This window comes from Leucopleurus acutus (genome assembly GCF_964270905.1).
Source record: "Leucopleurus acutus genome assembly, chromosome: X".
In the NCBI taxonomy this organism is placed as follows: Eukaryota; Metazoa; Chordata; class Mammalia; order Artiodactyla; family Delphinidae; genus Leucopleurus; species Leucopleurus acutus.
In genome coordinates, this window is record NC_139148.1 from 90,317,505 (window position 1) to 90,338,685 (window position 21,181).

A 21,181-nucleotide genomic window follows, 5' to 3' on the forward strand; every position below is an offset into this window, starting at 1 on the left:
AGCCTGAGATTTTTAAAGATCCAGAGGAGGGAATACATCTCCTGTTTTAGAGATTGAAGTGCCCCACTACCCTTATGTCTAACATCAGCTCCTCTATTGGAGTTTTGGATCTCATCCCTTCCTTTCTCAGAAATCTCATGCCTCAGTCATCACCTCTCTCTTCTGTATCTTCAACCTTCTCTGTCTCCTAGCTCCTGCCCCATTAGCTGTAAACATTCTCAAGTCCCTACTATCTTTAAAAAAATCCTACCACAATCTTATGAGACCTTCCAGCTGCCATCTGATCTTTCCCTTTCCAAGCTTATTGGAAGTATAACATGCATTTACAATCTCTATTACTTCAATGCCCAACGTTCCAGTTATACATTGCTGTGTAATAAACCACCCGCAAACTTGGGACTGAAAACAATAATCATTTTATTATTGCAATGAATGGGTGGGTGAGAAATTTGGGCAAAGCTTACTGGACAGATTTTCTGCCCCACGTGGCATCTACTGGAGCCACTCAGCGGCATCCAGCTGGTGGCTAGGTTGATCTGGTGGAGCCAAGATGGTTCTGGTTTCCTTTATGCTTGGCGTCTTGGTGGGGATTTCTGGAACCCTGGGTGCAGCTGGACTTCTCTCTCTCTCTCCATGTCGTCTCACAATTTTTCCATGTGGTCTCTCTAGTAGGGTGATCAGACTTCTTAAATGATTGCTCGGAGCTCCAAAAGACCAAGGCAAAAGTTACAAGGCTTCTTATGACCTACTCTCATAAGTCAAGCACCATCACTTCCCTGCATTCTATCAGTTAAACTTATTTAGAGACTTTACCAGATTCAAGACTAGGGGACTATACAGGAGTATGATTACTGGAAGGAATGGTTAACAGAAAACACATGTTAAAGTCTACCACACCCGTGCACTCCTCAAACTGCAATCTGGCAACACTCCTTGCCACTCCACCGAAATTGCAATTTCTGAGGTAAAGACCTCTTAGTTGTTAAATCCAATGCCTGTTTTTCAGTACTTGCTTTGCTTGCTTTTTCTGCTGAACTGGACCCTACTGACCACTAACTCCTTCATGAAATTCTCCTCCCCTGACTTTTGTATACCACCTTTCCTTGTTTGTCTTTAATTTTTCTGTTTCTCAGTTTCCTAAAGTGACTCATTTCTTATGCTCTCCCCTTAACTACTGGGCTTCGTTATCAGTTCTCTTCTCACCCTGTACATGCTATTTGATTACATTATCTAGACCTATGGCCTCATCTATCACTTATCCACTGGAGATTCTCCATTATACATCTCCATCCCAGATCTCTCTCCAATCCTCAGACTCAGATGTACTCTGATTGGATGTCCCACAGGTACCTCAAACATGGCCAAAGCTGAATTCATCTTCCCCCTTAAACTTGCTCTCTTTCTTACATCCTCTATTTTGTATTGACCATCCTGCCAGATGCCCAAGGCAGAAATTTGGAAGTCATCCTTAACTCTACCCTCTAATTCCACCTCATATACTTTGTCACCAATCCCCAACTATTCAACCTGCTAAAAAGTTTTGCAATTTATCCACTCTTCTCCATCCCAGATACTAGATCTGGCAGAGGACTGGATAGGGGCCTTGGCCTCTCATTCTGATCTATGAATTATATAGAAGTTACATTTATTACAATAAACTCAGATAATTTTTTTAAAGATGAGGTGACTAAGAGATATCAGGACAGGGGATATTTAAAAAGTGAATCTCCTTATGGAAACAGGCACTCAGGTTTGTGGCAGCAGGACCCTGCCTGTCCAGAGTGAACTCATTTTAGCTCATGGGAAAGCCCAGGTGGGGGCTTATCAAGCTTCTCATACCTCCAAACCTGTCATCCTGAAACTTCATCACATTTAGCTTATCTGGTTATAAAACTGCCTTTTTCAAGTCACATCATTGAGAGCTAAAATCTGGTTATAATCTGGGTATAATTTCTTATTACCTGACTAGAAGAGTCTTGCTACATTGGCCACAGGTTATACAATAGTGACCAGGCAGGTTCTGGCTTCCAGTAAATGACCGAGTAGCTTCTATCAAGCCGCCTTTCCTTCAGATATAACAATATACTCTGGACAAAATATTTAAAAACAACTACCTGAAAGTACTGACAAACAACCTGAAGCATGCAGAAACTGGAAAAGAAACTACAGTTAAAGGATAGGATTAGAACTAGGTGAGATTCCCAATTTTTAAGGCTTTTAGCCACAGAGCAGGCCCCAATCAGTCACCGGATAGGTGGTAAAACTGAGTCTTTACCGGAAGACAGAATTCAGGATTTCAGCAGCTGGAGCCTATGGAGGTAAAATACTGGAATGGAGACATCTTGACAGGTGGAGCCCTAAATTCTGTGTATAAACTCTGTCCAACTCTCTGGCCAACCTCTGAACCATGCACGCACAGGGCAGTCTCCAAATAGCTCAGATAAAACTAAAAGAACTAAATAGAAATTTCAGCTGGTACTTACTGCAGGGGAAATTGAGTATGGAGTTTGAGTTCTCTCAAGTTGACCACCTGTTAAAACAAAAAAATCAATACTCTTCAGAGGGACACAATGGAATCCAGATTCTCTACAACATGTCCTCTGACAAATCCAAATGACTGGGCATATCGGAAACAGAAAAATGTGACCCATACCGAAGAAAAAAGGTAATCAATGAAGACTAGCCCCCAAGATGACGATGTTGGAATTAACAGAGAGGAGTTTTTAAGCAGCTATTATACCTATGTCCAAGGATACAGAGGAAAACATGCTCAAAATGAACAGCAACCTGTTGCGTTCCATCCAGGTAGAGATGATCAATATGTAGATATGGGCAACTGATTCAAGGTGTAGAAGAGACATGGCAAGACTGGCCAGGAGCTACAGTACCCACTGACATCCCCTTAGTTCAGATTCTCATTGTTTCTCATGTAGACTATTAAAACAGTCTCATAAATTATCTTTCTGCTTCTGGTTACTATTTACTATGACCCCCCACACACACACACACAAACCCTAAGCACATCTACATTGATTCCAGAATTAACTTTTAGAATACAGCTTTAATCAGGGCTTTATTGGTTGCAAGTGACAGAAACACAACTTTGACTTGAACACAAGAAGGAATTTATTGGAAGTCTCACATAATCATACAAAGGGCAAGGATGTAGATGGGCCTCAAGGACAAGACCAGAGACTTGAACACTAATAGGAATTTACAGCTCATCCTGCATGCTGACTGCATTTTCTCAGACAAGCTTCCTCCCTGGAGTTGTAAAAGGGCCACCAATAGGTCCTGGCCACACATCTCCAAGCTGTGCCACAAAAGTGGGACACAATACTTTCCCCCATTTAAGTTGGTTTAAAAAAAATTGAAGCGAAGGATTCTGATTGTTCTGATCTAGATCACATGCTCATATGCCAACCAATCAAATCAACTGAGACTGGGGAGATGACAGGGTACTTGGACTGGAAACACCAACTAGAACTCCATGGCTGGACAGGAGAGGAGCAGCACTCCCCCTGAAAAAATAGGGTTTTGTTTCCAAGGGAAGGGAAAGACCCTGGGTAAACAAACAAAAATAATAAAGGTCCAACAGGTTTCCTGTACTCTCTACCTCAACTCCTGGTAACCCCATCCTCCTTGCAATCACCCATGGCAGAGTTCTGGAACTTCTCTTATAGCAGAGACTACCAGTTGTCACAAGTATCTGTTCTTTCCTTCTCTCTACCCAGCATTTTGCTGCTTAGAACATGAACGTGATGACTAAAGCTCTATCTTGTACCATGGGGACAAGTGTCACACTGTGGAGATGACAGGCCATTAAGCCTTCTAGGGTTTAATGAATTTCTTTCTTTAATGAAAGAGAAATGAATTTCTATCCTGTTTAATCCACTGTTATTTTGGATGTCTGATAGCTCACAGCTGAACCTAATCCTAACACCCTCACTCCCCAGATCTAATCAAGGCAAAACAATCTAGAAGTTAAGAGTGGCATTCAGTGAAACAGGTTAGAGTGGGTTAGAACCAACCACCTGGACTTAAATCTAGGCTCTGTCGTTTACCCGCTCCATGATCCTCCACAAATTGCTTTATCTCTCTGTACCTCAGTTTCCTCAGGCATAAAATGAGGTCAATAATGTTATCTACCCCATAGATTGGTTGTGAGAATTACGTGAGATAATTCACATAAGCACTGAGAGTAGCGCCTGGCACATAATAAAAGCTCAGTGAGTGTTAGCTACCGTTTTCAATGCCTGCCAATTTTACCTACTAAAAGTCCTGGAAGACAGTCCATACCTCCACTGCCTAAGTGCCACTTTATTCCACTCCAAGGAGCCCTGCCTCCAGTCCTATTCCTCCACAGCATCCTCCACACTGCCTCAGCCTGATTTTTCTAGAGCACCCCGATCTGACCAGGTCACTCCTTTTTGAAACCTCTTGATGACTCCCCATTAGCTACAGAATGAAGTCTTAACTCCACAGCTGGGTGACCAAGGCCTTTTTGGATGAGGGACCAACTGGCCTTTCTAGGCTCACCACCTGCCACTCTTCCACCACCGACCACACCCTGGCTGCAGCACTGAGCTATCCTCTACCACTACTTCCTTACCTGCCTCAAGAGTGTCAACCACTCCCTCTCCCTCTCTCCTGAACTCTTTCCTCTCTTGGCTTCTGTGGCACCACACTGTCCTGATTTTTTTCCAGTCTCCCCAGCTGTTCCTTTTTCATCTCTCATGGGCTTCTCATTTTCCACTCCCTTGGTAAGTGTCAGGGTTCCCTCCTTATTCCACTCCCTGTTTCACTGCATGTCCTCTCCCGAGTGATGACATCTACCGTCAGGCTTTCAAGCTCCACCTACACGCTGTGATCCCCTGATCTTCACTCCTGACCGCCGACCTGGGCTCTGGTCTCACACATCCTCCTGAAGATCACATGGACACAACCTTAGCATGTCCAAAGTGGAGCTCATCTTCCACCCCAAACTCGCTTCTCCTCTTTGCACTGAATCTACTGGTGGCACCACCATTACCCAAGCCAGAAACGTTCATTCTCTACATCTAAGAAATTACCAAATACTGCCAAATTCACATCCTCAGTAACTCTCCAGTCTGTCTTCTCCTCTCCATACTCACCACCATTGCTTTAGTCTGGCACTCCTCCTCTGTAGCATGAACTCAGCAATAGCCCCTTCTCTGCCTCCAATCCAAATGATGACGTGTGTCACCTACCTACAGTGATAACCTTATCATGTCACTGCCCTGCCTGAAACTCTTCACTGGTTCCCACTGCCCAGTCAGACAAAATTATTCCTTTCCCCATAGTTGTTAAATACCTACTATGTACCAGGGACTACGTTAAGTATTGGGTTGGCCAAAAAGTTCGTTCGGGTTTTTCCGTAAGATGTTACAGATTACAATGTTGACTATGAACTGGCCCCTGCCTTCTAAGGAATTTGCCACCTATCTGGGAAGACAGATACACAACCACATACTAATAACATAGTGTATTAAGTCTTGTGATAGATATATTCACAGAGCATTACAGGAGCATAAGACTGAGTTCCTTGAAGCAGAGACTTGGGTCTTCCTAATCTTTGTATCCCCAACATCTGGTACCAGGTCTGATTCAATAGAGAATTGTTTTTGAATACTGAACTGATGATCCTCTCTGATCCTCAATTTCCCTCTATGTAAAATGGCTCACAGCTCATATATCAAATGAATTAAACCTATGAACTTTGTTTGAATCCAGATTTGAATGAACCAAATACAGTTTTAAAAATGAGACAACTAGGTAAATTTGAATACTTGGTATATATTTGATAATGTTAAGATATTATTGCTTGGGTTTTTTTAAAGTGTTATAATGATACGGTGGTGTGTTTAAAAGTCCTTACCTTTTAGAGGAATGTAAGAAAGTATTTAAAAACGAAATTATGCAGTGAAAAATTATCTGGGATTTGCCTGAAAATAATCCAGTGGTGTTGGATGGGGGGGTATAGCTGAAACAAGCCTGGCCACGCCTATGTTAATAATTGCTGAAGCAAGATGATGGACAAAATAAATCACAAAATTAATCTCTCAGGGTTCTGAGGCAATTCAACAACATGATTATATTAAGTTTCTGATACAGTGCCTGCTAAAAAATGTTAGTTTTGCTTCTCACCTCACTCTTTTAATTCCATCCAGGGCATAGCAGGAGAAACAAGTCGGTGGTGTGGGAGTTAGAAGCCCAACATGCAAAGAACTGGAAATATACTCAGCATGGTTTCTCTCCTCTGCCTGGTAAAGACAGAGCGGCTTGAGCGCCAGATGACTCCCAAGCAGCCTTGGGTAGGAATAGCAGTGCTCCAAAACCAGCAGAACAAAGGGGAAGAAATCATGGCTTGAATTTCTGTGGAGAGGAGAGAAAAACAGCGTCAGACATAAACATGAACTCTTGGCTGGAAAGGGCTCCTCTTTTCCTCTTCTACTTGAATCCCCAGGCAGTACTGCCACCTGGTGACTCTCTAGCATCACTTTACCTAGTTCCTGGATGCTGTTGGCTCTCATAGATCTGACTGCACTGAAAATTCTAGAAGGGAACAGCCCCTCTCAACCAAATGTTCCCTGAATTGCTCAAAGTTGAGCATAACATATCATATCCCTCATGTCCTGCAAAGTGCCTTGTACTCAAGCTCTGTTATAGTACCTCTCACTACATTAGGATTGTTTACCAGTGAACATGCATTCACCTAACAAAATTACTAGGCATGGGAGATACAGAGTGAACAGTTGAATCCTGTTTAATTGAGCATATAAACAGAGTTAAACATGTAAACAGAAAATTAAAATAATCACCTTCCCACCCCCTATAAAATTAGTTACATTTAACATTTGTTGAACATTTACTATATGCCAGGAACTTGTCTAAGTCCTTTATGTACACATGTATTAACTCATTTAACTCTTACAGTAATTCTATGAGACAGATATTATCCTGCAGAGGCACAGAAAGGTTAGGCAAATTGCGGCTCAGATTCAAGCTTGACCTGGGTCCAGAGCCCCTGCTCTAGTTAAAAAAAACTACCACTGTGCCTCCACCCTCCCCAGTGCCTGTTTGATGAGTGAATAAATAAAAATCTTGGACCTCTGAAACCCAAAGAGAGAAAAGCTCAGGTAGTAGAATCTACTCCCAGGAGGTTAAGCTGATCAAGGACTTGATTCCATCCCTCTGAATCTCACCTAGGCCCTGGGGGTTCTCTCTGTGGGATCCCTGCCTCTATTGCAGTGCCCTGTTTAATCTTCTGTCTCTCAAACATAAAACAAAAAACACTCCATACAATTCTTCCTAACATATGGAAACATGCTGGCATTTTCAATAATATGTTACCAAATTCTAAAGGTGAACTGAACAGAAATAAACAAAGCAATTGCAGGAAGCATTCAAAAACAATTTCAATTCTGACCATACCGACATGGTTTCCAGCTTTGTGCATTTGGTATCTGGATTCGTGGCTGGACTCAGATTAAAAATCTGGCTGCCTTAGGGATATAATGTACAACATGATAAATACATTTAACACTGCTGTATGTTATATATGAAAGTTGTCAAGAGAGTAAATCCTAAGCCTTCTCATCACAAAGAAAACTGTTTTTTTCTATTTCTTTAATTCTGTACCTATATGAGATGACAGATGTTCACTAAACTTATTGTGATAATCACTTCATGATATACGTATATCAAATCATTATACTGTGTACCTTAAACTTATACAGCGGTGTATGTCAATTATACCTCAAAACTGGAAGAAAAAATTATATGGATGTCTTTTGGTGAGCACTTACTCTGTGCAAGGCATTGTATTTTGCACTATTGATGCATTATCCCACTTAATCTTCTCACCAAACCTGTGAGGCAGGAAAAAATGGGACCCTATTTCACAGATAAATAGGGTCAGAGAGGTTAAATTGCCCAGGATCACACAGCTAATAAGCATATAAGCAGAAAGTCTGGGATTTGAACTTAAGCAGTCTGACATCAGAACCTGAATTCTTGACCATTATGATATACTGCCTCCCCCATTTTTTTGATCATTGCCTAGTCTCTGGCTTTCTCCCAGGGATAAGCCTGGGATATATTCTTACAGTGGCTCAGTGAGGGGAATTAATTACAGATATCTCAATTGGTTGCATTAAATTTAACTGCTTTCCTACTCACCACACATTTTCTTCAACTAACCAACATGCACCCATTCTTGCAGGATCAGATCAAACCCGTGCCTCCTTCAGGAAGCCTTCCCTGATCTCTCCAGCCCACTACTCATTGGTTCATTCAGTAAGTGTTTGTTTCCCCCTTTTTAATATTATTCTCTCCCAAATTCCTTCTCAAGGAAAGGTCAAAGTCCAATAAACTTTCTGGGGAATGTGGTGAACAGTAAAGGAGAATTGGTGGCCCATCTCTGCAGAAGTTTGGCTCAAACATATCTCCAGGTTTTCAGATGCCTATGAGCACAGAAAGAAACAACCTAGTTGGGGAAAAAACAACATTATCTCACTGGCTGCCCATAGTTTTCACCCACTGTCCTACTCATGATCGTAGCCCAGCCTCAGTCCAGGACAGTCTTTTAGAGTCCTGAAGACACAGGAAGAGGCCATCTTCAGCATTTTCATTGTTAGTCCAAATCCTGCCCACTGCTAAGAAGTTCTGACCCAAATATCCACACAAGATTGTTATTTTAGATGGAGATCTGATTGTACCCTAAACAGAATAAAAATCTGTGAGGAGGAGCTTTCAGAATGGCACAGTAGGAACCTCTGAAGATCCATTCTTGCAAAACAGCAATGAGAACACTGGCAAAAAGTGTTAAAATCAACTTTTTCAGAACTATGGACATGATTCAAAAGTTTGCAGACAATCTGAGGAGCATTTATTCAAGAAAACTACTTAGTCTTGCTAAGATCACTGATCTTTGGGGCCTTTTAACTTGCCCTATTTCAACCCCCTCTCTCCTGTTCAGTGGTAGCCTTGAAAACCAGCAGCCTCACACCCATGGTAAAAGGCCATGAAAGCCAGCTGCCTACCAGTCACTGGTGGGGGCAGAACAGCCTGGAGCTCCTCAAAAACTCCCATCCTCAGAGCACTATGACTATTTGATCTGTCAGCTCCCTGAAAAAGCCTCTTTCCCATGGCTTGTAGTTATTTGACATGACTCAGCAGGGCGTGAGAGAGTGGGAAAAGCCCTATTTACAGGGCATTTGCCAAACATTATCAGTGGCAATTGTTTAACATCACAGCTGCCTAGGCCATGATACCTGTTGGGAAAAACAAAAGACTGACCATAAAACTTAAAAGGAAGATCTGGAGAATGAGATGTCCAAAAAGGTCTTTGAAAAGCTACAATACATTCCTGAGGATGTAAAAGTACACACACATTAAGGGCTGTGCACATGCCCAGGAAAAACATTAGAAGGCTCCCATGTCTCACCTCTGGCTAACCTTGAGAGTCTGTGAAAACAGGAAGTGAAGGCTAAGGCATAATTGTGAACCGCTTACCAGAGCACTGATGGTGTACCACAATACACGCAGAGCCTTTCTGCAAAAAGTGGGAGGGTTACTGGTTCAAGACACTTTAGAAAACCTCTGACCAATTATTAGCTGACAACTAAGCCACAGTGATATAACCGGGCAAGACTTCAGTGGCTACACACAACAGGAAATACAGACTTTACAGAATTAGTCCAAGAAAGACACTAAACAAAGAGCAACAACAAAAAACAGCAACAACAACAAACCCTTGCAGTGTGAATGTGATTTCCAGAGTTGCCACAGTATTCAAAATGTCGACTTTTTTTTTTTTTTTTTTTTTTTTTTTTGCAGTACGCGGGCCTCTCACTGTTGTGGCCTCTCCCGTTGCGGAGCACAGGCTCCGGACACGCAGGCTCAGCAGCCATGGCTCACGGGCCTAGCCGCTCCGCGGCATCTGGGATCTTCCTGGACCGGGGCATGAACCCGTGTCCCCTGCATCAGCAGGCGGACTCTCAACCACTGCGCCACCAGGGAAGCCCCCAAAATGTCCACTTTTAAACAAAAAAAATATGAGACACACGAAAGAAAGAAAGATAGAAAGAAAAGAAAGAAAAGAAAGAAAAAGAAAGAAAGAAAGAGAGAGAGAGAGAGAGAGAAAGGGAGGGAGGGAGGGAGGAAGGAAGGCCCAAATACAGGAAAAAAATCAGTCAATAGAAACTCCCTGAGGAAGCTGAGACATTAGACTTACTAGACAAACGCTTCATATAACCTATTATAAGTATGTTGAAAGAACTAATTAAATCAAACCATGTACAGAGACTTAAAGTATGATAAGGATGTTTCACCATACAGAGAATATCAATAAAGAGACAGAAATTATTAAAAAGAGCCAAACAGAAATTCTGGAGTTGAAAAGTACAATAAATAAAATATTCACTGGAGGGGCTCAACAGCAGACTTGAGCTGGCAGAAAAAGGAATCATCAAAATTGAGGATAAGTCAATTGAGATTGGCCAGACTGAGGAACAGGAAGAAAAAAGAATGAAGAAAAATGCATAGAGCTTCAGAGGCCTATGAGCATACCAACACACATATAATGAGCCCCAGAAGGAGAGGAGAAAGAGAAAGGGACAGAAAGTATATTTGAAGAAAATATGCTTGAAATTCTCCAAATTTGATGAAAAACATTAATCTATACATCCGTGAAGCTCAACAAATTCCAAGATAAACTCAAATGAATTCACACCTAGACACATCATAAGACCAGAAACAAGACAAGGATTTCCATTCTTGCCACTTCTATTCCACATTGTGCTGGAGGTTCTAGCCAGGGCAATGAAGGGAGAAAAAGATATAAAAAGCATCCATGTTGGAAAGAAGTATTTGTAGGTGGCATGATCTTTTACATATAAAATCCAAAGGATTCACAAAAATACTATTATAATTAATAAAATCAGCAAGGTTGCAGGTCAACATACAAAAATCCAATACATTTATATACAGTAGCGATGAACACTCCAAACAGGAAATTAATAAAACAATTCCGTTTATAATAGCATAAAAATTACTTAGGAACTAATTTAACAAAAGAAGTGCAAGACTTGTATACTGAAAACTACAAAACAATGTTTAAATAAATACAAACAATCCCGTGCCCATGGATCAGAAGACTTAATATTGTTAATATGGCAATACTCCATAAATTGTTCTACAGATTCAATGCAATCCCTATCAAACTCCTTGCTGTCTTGCAGAAATGGATGAGATGATCCTAAAATCACATGAAAATTCAAAGGGTCCAAACAGCCAAAACAATCTTGAAAAAAAAAGGAAGAAGTAAGTAATAGGACTCAGAATTCATGCTTTCAAAAATTACCCCAGAGCTATAGTAATTAAGACTGGTACTGGCGGAGGATTAACATACAGATCAGTGGAATAGAATTGAGAGTCCAGAAATAAACTCAGACCTTTATTTTCAACAAGGGTGCCAAGATCATTCAATAAGAAAGAATAGTCTTTTCAACAGATGGTGCTGGAACAACTAGGTATTAACAGGCAAAAGAATGAAGTTGGACTCCTACTTCACGTTATATGCAAAAAGTAACTCAAAATTGATCAAAGACCTAAATGTAAGAGATTAAAATATAAAACTAGAGGAAAACACAGGTGTCAATCTTCCCAATCTTAGATTAGGCAGTTGTGTCTTAGACATGATTCCAAAAGCACAAGCGATGGCTTGTAACTGAGATTTGTTTTTAGTAAAAGATTAAAACAACCAAAATAAAACTCCTGAAAACACTCTCTTAGATATAGCTCCTTAATTCTTTGGGTCTGTTCAGCATGTTTGGCTTCTCTAACACCTATTTATTACATATGTGGGGTGCCACTCACGTCTCCCCTTAGGCTTCTGATGGCACATACACACAAGGGTCTGTTTTAATAATTTTAATAATAATAATAATGACAGATATAACACTTAACATTTAAACAGCACTTACTGTTTAAACATGGATGAATCTAGACATTATCATACTAAGTGAAGTCAGACAGAGAAAGACAAATATCATATATCACTTATATGTGGAATCTAAAAAAAAATGATACAAATGAACTTATTTACAAAACAGAAACAGGGAATTCCCTGGTGGTCCAGTGGTTAGGACTCTGTGCTTCCACTGCAGGGGGCACAGGTTCGATTCCTGGTTGGGGAACTAAGATCCTGCATGCCGCGCTGCACAGCCAAAACCAAACAAACAAACAACCCAAAACAAAACAGAAACAGACTCACAGACTTCGAAAACAAACTTATGGTTACCAAAGGGGAAAGGTGGGGGAGGGATATATTAGGAGTTTGGGATTAACATATACACACTACTATATATAAAGTACATAATCAACAAGGACCTACTGTATAGCACAGGGAGCTCTACTCAATATACTGTAATAACCTATATGGGAAAAGAACCTGAAAAAGAATGGATATATGTATAACTGAATCACTTTTCTGTATACCTGAAACTAACACAACATTGTAAATCAACTATACGCTAATACAAAAAAATAATAAAATAAACAGCACTTACTGTTTGCCAGGCACCATCCTAAGTGCTTCACCTATATTAACTCTACAAATCCCCCTAACAACTCTCTATTTTACAGATAAGAAAACTACAACACAGAGAGGTTTAATACCTTGCCCAGAGTCATCAAAGCCTATGGGGTGTGGAGCCCAAACTGCAACACAGGCAGTCTTCCTCCGGAGTCTGCTCTTCATCTGGGCAAGCTCCCTTAACTCCTCAGATGGAGAGTTTTTTATAAACCATGTGGCTTAGGACTAGACTGAGGCCAAAGTGCATTTCCTACTCCCACTGCCCCAGATTTTAAATCTTACAAACTGTACCTTCAGGTACCACAGATAAGGAGATACTTTTCCTATATAAATTTAGTCAAAATCACTTTGGCCCTGGGTGTGGGAATCAGGAAGAAGAAAGATTGGAGTAGAGCTAAGGAAAAGATACCTTTTTCAGAACCGAATAAGCAAAGGCAAGGAAACAAAAGATCACTATGCCAAAGGAGGAAGAATTCAGATTGGGAAGGGAGAGCATATGGGATTTTCCTTAGTGAGATTTGAGGTAGGAGTTATCGGGATGATGACCACAGGCCAGTAAGTACAGGGGCTAAAATGTATATGGTTTTATCCATCCTATTTCCTGTTTTTCAGCCACACCTATGGCCTCCATTACCTGGGGTCAGCTCTACTGAGAGAGCAGGACCTCTTGGGCAACCATAGACTCCAGCCACATTGTCCCACTGTGATGCCCCCAGCAAGGCCAATAAAAGGCAGCCATTAGTAATGAGCTCTGCTTTTTTTTTCTTTTAAAGAAATACTAACTTTCCCAAGGTTTTTACATAAAATGACATTTTGTGCCCAGTGCATCATATTTTTCTTTTATCAGAACATTAATGCAAGAGTTCAGTGGGAGCTGTCTCAGATTCCTCAGAATTGCTACCAGGGAAAGATAAGTGGTGCAAGAGAGCAGTGGAAAAATACAAGTGCAGGAAAAGCTGGGGTTTTCTGGCTTTGTGTTTCTCCTTTCATGCATCAAAGCAATGCATGAGATAAGAACTTGTGATAAGTAAAAAATACCCATGCCCCCTAAGGTCATTGTTATCATCCTTGTACATGAATGCTTATTTACCCCAATTGCTTATTATTTCAGTAAATATTTACTGAGTGCCTACTATGTGCCAGGCACTGCTCTAGGCACTGGGGAATGCAGTAGTGAATGAAACAGATACCAAAGGTTTGCGCTCATGAAGCATACTACTTCCTCCTGCTTTTCCTCTCTCCCGCTTCCTGTTCTTCTCCTTCATCTAGTGGAAAACATCAAGCTGTGAATTAGGAGACCCGGGTTCTGGCCCTAGCTCTGCCACTGATTGGATATATGATCTTCATTAGCATCTCCAGGCTCAGGTGTCCTCTCTGCAGATCCTAAAGATGAACAAAACATCCCTCTTGGAGCTGTGAGGAACCCCCAAATCAATCTAATATAGATTCTGTTTTCCAGGGGCTCACAGACTGGTAGGAGGGCCAGACACATGCCCAGATAACTATAGTGCAAACTGAAGGTGGCAGAAAAGAGAAACAAGGAAAGGTTATGAAGAGGAGAACATGAGATCTAGGTCTCCAAACAAGTGGCGCTCACTGACTTTGGGCCTTGAGTGTTGGAAAAGATTAGGATATGTGTGAACAGACAGGAATACTTTTCGAGGAAGAATGTAGAGGGAATAAGAAGAACCAGCAGTAGAAGAGGGGTGATCAAGGTTCAAATGGGGGAGTTCAGTGTGGCTGGAACACATTGAAAGAGCCAAACACCAAATTCACAGGAATTTTTACAATGAAACAAGAGACTGAGACATTCTGTACTTGGCCCATAACCATGAGGTCAGTTGGTGGTTGTACTCAACATTTATAACCAATACCTTTTGAGTGCTCACCGATTACACAATTCCAATAATAGTACTAGGACTTCTATTCTAACTTACAGATTGAATGTCTTACCCAGCAAGAGCTATTCGTGTGTGTAAAATATAGACACATATGGAGGCTTTAAAAGTGAACCATATTCTGCCAATTAAAATAATAAAACTTCTATACATGTCATTGGAAATAACACTGTGATTTCCTCCAACCTCATACAATGATATAGAGGAGAGTATCATCCCTCACCCTCTGGTTACTAAATACTGTTAATTAGGGTCACTACTTGTTTCCTTATGGAAAAAAAACCCCACATACTTCTGTTAATCAAGATGTTCAATTAAAGAAATAACTAAATAGTTCCAGATCTTATTTTAAAAGGAGGTGCAATCATCTACAGAAGTTTCATTTAGTGTACTGGATAACTTCCCTTTCCATTCTTCCCTCTGCTGTCCACTCTGGAATCAAAGAGCTCAGCAGCGGCAGGAGCAACAGCAAAGTGAAATGCTTTGTCCCTAGCCTGTTTTCCCTCTTACAATTACTTGCCTTCCTTGCTCCTTTCACTCCATTTCTTCTGTGTTAACCAACATTTCTACCTCTGTTTGGGTTACTATTGCTTTGTGCTAAACCAATCCAAAACTCAGTGGTGCAAAACAATCATTTTATTTTGTTCTCGGAAACTGTTCAGGAACTCAGTATACAGCAGGGATGTCTTGCTTCTACTCCGTGATGTCTGGAGCCTCAGCTGGGGGCTTTAATCATCTAGATGTGTCTTCATTAACAGGTCTCCTGGTTGATGTTTTCTATCAGCTGGGACTGCTGACCAGAGGACCTGTAGGTGGCCTCACCATGAACTTGGGCTTTCTCAAAGCATGGCAGTCTCAGTGTAGTCAGACTTCTTACATGGCAGCTCAGGACTCTAAAGGTCAATGTCCCTGCAGATAAGGCACAAGCCACACTGCCTCTTACGGCCTAGCCTCAGAAGTCACAGAGTCTCATTTCTCCCTATTCTATTGATTTAGACAATCAAAGTCTGCCTAGATTCAAAGCAGAGGGGATGTCAACCCGACTTCTCAATGGAAGGGTGGCAAGGTCACATTATAGAAGAGAGCATGGGATGAGAGGTACTGTTATGGCCATCTTTGAAAAATATAATCTGCTATATTCTCCCATCCACTTACCTTGCTTAAGTATACTCTTATGATTTTTTTTAAAGGGAAACAATCTCAGGAGACTGCTATTTCTCACTGAAGCTCCTAAGTTCTGTTAGAGGGTAACCAGATGCTTTAATCCACACCCAGCCCTCAATCTTTCCTGTTCAACACATCTAACCATTTCTCTGCTACATATGGCTCCTGGCAGAAAGGGAATTTGGTCTCCTACAAGCTGCTGGACCTGGCACTGATCACTCTGAGGAGAAAAGCAGCCACTGACATATGGGAGCTGTCCTGGCCCTCACAGCTAGGCCTTGTTGTTCTCCTGATGAGCGTAACCAATTTCACAGACCATCAACATCAGACAAGGCCACTCTGTGACAAAAGCAAGACTACTGCATAGTCATGTCTGAAAAGAGACAAAACATGAACTTTGACCAAACCACAAAATAAGCAGACGTCCTCCTATCCTGGCTAATAGCTGCTACTTTACAAATTGGCCTCCTTCTAGTCTATCCTCCTAGATAAGATTCATTAAGATACCCAATCATGGGGCTTCCCTAGTGGCGCATTGGTTGAGAGACCGCCTGCCGATGCAGGGGACACGGGTTCGTGCCCCAGTCCGGGAAGATCCCACATGCCGCGGAGCGGCTGGGCCCGTGAGCCATGGCCACTGGGCCTGTGCGTCCGGAGCCTGTGCTCCACAATGGGCGAGGCCACAACAGTGAGAGGTCTGCGTACCGCAAAAAAAAAAAAAAAAAAAAAAAAAGATACCCAATCATGGAATTACCCCTATGTACAGTCTGTTACTTCCTAACAGAATCCAATCCAGAGCAAAGCCTCGCTTCTTTAAATCCTCCCCCAAATCACCTAACACAAGTCCAAATCCTATAATAAGTCCTTTCTAACACCCTCTGAGACGTTTCATCAGTTCCCCGTGGTGTGCATTCTCCCTCAACTCACTAACTAATCAACCCAACTTGTTAAACCATAGATATGTTCCTGGTGGACTTTGGCTGCAGGGCACTGGAACTCCTCTAAGGACCTTGAAATTAGAAAACACATTTCTGGCAAGGCCATTTCTGATCTCCTGAACTCCAGCTTTCAGTAAGACTTTGGATTTGGCTCTTTTACATGCAGTTTTGGAAGACAATTATATGAATTCCTTGGATCTCCAGAGGCTATTAAAATGCTTCCATAGTTTTAAAAAATACATATTTATACGAGATTAGGTTATCAGGGTTTCTTCATCGCCTTATCAAGTGCAGAAAAGTTATGATAAATAGCGGCAATAGCTACCCTGTCCCCAACAGATCACAGGACCTAAGGGGAACCTGGCTGCAGGCACATGGGTGTTTAGGCCTCTATTGTGGGAAAAGCAATAAGTTATACACCCAGCAACTGGCTCATCAGTTGCAGATTCCAGATTTTAGAATATACTTCTGCCTCTTCTTCCTCCTAGTGAGTTCTTCACTTTTATCTAATCTTATTTTGCAAAGAAACGTGATATTAATTATGATAATTACCCTTCTCCCCTCTACTTTATAGTTCTCACTCACTTGATGTAAGAACTCTCATCCTCAGAAAAACCATTCCAAACAAAACAATGACATCCATAGCCTTGTGGTTAAGTGCCAGACCTAAAACCCCACTCCACTCCAGGTGAGAGATACACACTGATTTAAAGTTGTTTAGGGAATCAGCTGTAACAAGCAAGAAGTCTGAATCTGCTGAAACAGATTCAGGACTGCAAACAATCCTGTCTGAATCTGAATTCTGGAGTAATCATGTGTTTGCTGCTCTGACACAGATGGCCCCAAATTCTCTTCAGCATCCATCTGTCTGCTCACAGGGTCCATAAGCTATTGAGTGTTCAAGCAACAAAATTAAATCATTCCTACTTAGGAATCACTTAGGACACAGTGATACATAGTTCAAAATCATAGGTTTATTTTATTCCTTTTTATCTCCTCATATTTCATAGAAAATTATACTGTCTGTAAGACTAAGTGCAAATTAGGCAGAGATGAGGACTGGTGAGGAGGGGAGGAGTCAGTGCACAAGTATAACTGAAAGGCTCACCAACCATAAGTGAAATTTAATTGATATTCAAGAGTCGTGTGTGTGACTGCCGACAAGGTTCAGAACACGCTACCCCAAAATATGGCACCGTAGCACACTGAATATTTTAAAGCTGAAGGAATTTGAGTAAATGGCAGAAACAAGAAGGACACTTGACCTCTTGCCCCTCTTCTCCCCTGAGACAGGTCATAAAACTCTCATGTGAGAGGTTCCCTCCCTATATCCAGAGGAAAGGAGAATCTTTATCTCCAAAAATACAAAGGGATGTAAAGAAAAATCCTAACAAACAGGACTTGTTAAGTCTCCCCCAGTTTACTACACTTCCCTCATACTCCTTAATTTGTCATATTTCTCCATGACTTCCCAACCTTCGTCAAACCTAGCATAAAATACTCAGCTCTGTTTCTCTGGGTCTTCATTTCCCTATGCCGGCTCCTGTGTCATGGAAAACTTACATTAAATACATTTGTATGCTTCTCTCTTGTTAATCTGTCTTTGTCAGTTTAATTTTCAGACCCAGCCAGGGACCCTAAAAGAGCCAAGGAAAACTTTTTCTTCCCCTACAGTGTCCTGCTGACTCCCTTGCAATGTGGATATGACAGACCCTTAGATTTCTGAAACATCCAGGGTACTGGTCATCCTAGCATCTTGCTGGCCCCTGAAAAGACTCACAATAGACCAAGGCCAGTTTATTTGGACTTTTTTGTGTGTTTTATGTGGGTCTGCATGTTTGGTTTTGGGGCTTGGTTTGGTTTTGTAACTGGCCTGTGGGGAAATTTGGGATCCAACACTGACAGGTCTAGAATGAGTGACATTTCTAAAAATCTGTCCTGGCCTTTTTCAGGCTCATGGGAGGGTATGGAGGGTAGGCAGAACTGGGGACTGCCACCCTCCAGTAGGCTGTTTAGGTCAGTCCCTCAAGGAAGGTTTCAAGTTAATCTCTGGCACAGTAAGAATTCTGGTCCCTTCTGTGCTTTACAGTGAATAAACTGATTATTTCTTCTGAAGAGGAAGGGGTTTCATTGAGGGTGGAAAAATAAATAAAACTACTTATCACACCATCTCAATTCTGGCTGCTTATACAAATCTTTGTGTTGATTAGATTGTCCCAACTGTCTTTTCATGTCTTAACTTCAAACATAATTTATTACCAGAAGTTAGAACACCTCATTTGGGGGGAGGGTGATGACACAAGCAGGGGTGTGAGTTCTGTAAATAACTAGCTACTTGAATATAACTCAGAAAGGGATCTGAAAAGGAAATAACTACTTTGTTTTTTAAACAATTTAAGGAACTCTGAACCCCATGAGTGAAGAAAAAGCTGATGCAAACCTTACTTTGTTTAGTTCAGGAAGATTCATCTTTGCTCTTCCATTCAAAACATACAAATGAACAACAAAAACACATCCGTTTTATTTCATATCTACCATGACTTATTTCAGACTTGTCTAACCTTTAGAACTGTGCCCAGTCTTCCCTAGAGATGTCCTTTCTGGTTTACTAATCTCAGTTCTGTTGAGACCAGTACTTCTCCAAGTGTGGTCCCGGAACCAGCAGTATCAGCATCTCCTGGGAACTTGCTAGAAATGTAAATTTGGGGGCCTACCCCAGAACCACTGAATTAGCAACTCTGTGGTGGAATCCAGTAATCTGTGTTTTAACAAGCCCCCCAGCTGATTCTGATGCACAGGAAAGTTTGAGAACCATTGACTTGGACTGTCTGCTATACTGTTTTTTCTCTGGTAAACAAAGCAGCAGGTTTGATGATTCAAACTTTTAAAAAGATTGCTTAGGATTCCAGGTAAATTCACAATTCCCTGCTATGAACTGAGTATGCTAGAAAACCAAAGAGTTGGCACAGAAGTGTTTCATATGGTTAAGGCAGAGAGCCCTTGAGTTCTGCACTCTGGTCCTACCCAGAGCTTGCAGGCTATGCGTGCAAGGGGAGGCCTTGATCTCAAGTTAAGAGTGACTCTCCAGCAGGGGTCCTGGAAGTGCCACTGTGATGGACAAATGCTCTCACCAGGAATAAACGAGTTTGGGCCTTAAGTGCTACTCAGTCCTCCAGGTAGCTGCACCTGAGCTAAACAGGGAGGGAACACGCTTGGAAAAATTGCACATAGTTTTGCCCTGCTTATTTTATCTTTAAAATGTATGTCAAATCACCACATCAAAGATCATCCCAGATGGCAACCTCAGGAGAGTCTGTGGCACCCAGTAGGTTATCAAAACACTTGGGGTATCTCTATCTCCTTGTATTGTAATTGCCTGTCTCCAAATGCATATAGTAACTGACAGGCTGTAAGTGTCGAGGATAAAGGCTAATTCCTTTCCTCATACAGAACTTCTAGTACAGTACCCAGCACAGAGCAAGTACTTGGTAATTTGTTAAAAGGAGTCAAGCCATCAAAAGTAGAATCTGAAACCAGGAGCCCAATAAAATCACTCCAAAGTCATCCCATATAGGTACGATTCATATGTGCTGGTGTCCCGCCAACAACACGTTTTCACCCTGCTGATTTTACCCTCCATTCGTCTATCCGCCACCTCTCCCATCCCAAAAGATTCACACAACTCATCACCTACGTAACATATTTACACGCCCCCTTCCGACACCCACGCCCTCAATTTTCGCCGCCGGGTCCGTCACTCTGTCAGTTCCCCCATCTCCTCACCCCCTCTCACTTCCGTTCCCCTGTCCCAGCGCAGCTGGAGGCAGGACATGCCTACTCCTTCAGCCCAAAACAAGTGCTACAAACCTCCGCCTCGTCCGCCCTCCCGGTGGCGGCCGACGGCCCATGCCTTCCGGCCTCTGAGAGCAGCTGCGCCGGCAGTGGCCAGACCCAGCCTGCCGATGGCCCTTACTTAGGGTCGGTCATAATAGAAACGCGCACTGGATATTTCCCAGGCGCCCTGGGGCGACGTACAACGGAGCTCCCACAATCCTCTTCGCCTCCGCTCGGTCCACCCCCAAACTCCGGTATTAACCCCTTCACGTCTATGTTCATTGGCCCATCGACGCCCCTGGCAAGCAGATTGCTTCGTGGAGATTCCGGACACTTAATTGGTAAAATACATAAAAGACTGGGCCTGTCCCTTAGTTATAGTTATCTATTGAAGATTTTCTCAACTTGCTTGTAAGTTGACTTGTAAACTTACTAACTCATTTTTAAATAGGAGCTTAACTTGTTGACAACATGAACGGTTTATAATGATGCGTTTAAGCTTCCGGACCTACCAAAACTCTCAATTTCCTGTTTCTAACTGTTCACCTTGAACCTGTGCCTTTTCTACTCTCCATTCCCCATCTCTTTTTGGTTCTTGACTGATTATTTAACTGCATACCTCAATGGTTAAGGGCACAGGCTTTGTAAACCTGACTTTCTGGGTTTGAATCTCCATTCTACCACTATGCAACCGTGGAATCTTGGGCAAGGGATTTAAGCACGCTATT

The 21,181-nt window shown here is 41.9% G+C and overlaps 1 long non-coding RNA gene across 1 annotated transcript; it reads right to left on the reverse strand.

Moving 5' to 3' along the window:
- Positions 1-446: 446 nt before the first annotated feature.
- Positions 447-20,576, reverse strand: LOC309978133. Its single transcript, XR_014327113.1, has 4 exons — positions 20,487-20,576; positions 6,169-6,396; positions 2,484-2,530; positions 447-704 (listed from the first exon to the last, which is right to left on the reverse strand). It is a non-coding gene; the product is annotated as an uncharacterized lncRNA (long non-coding RNA).
- Between the last annotated feature and the right edge of the window lie 605 nt (positions 20,577-21,181).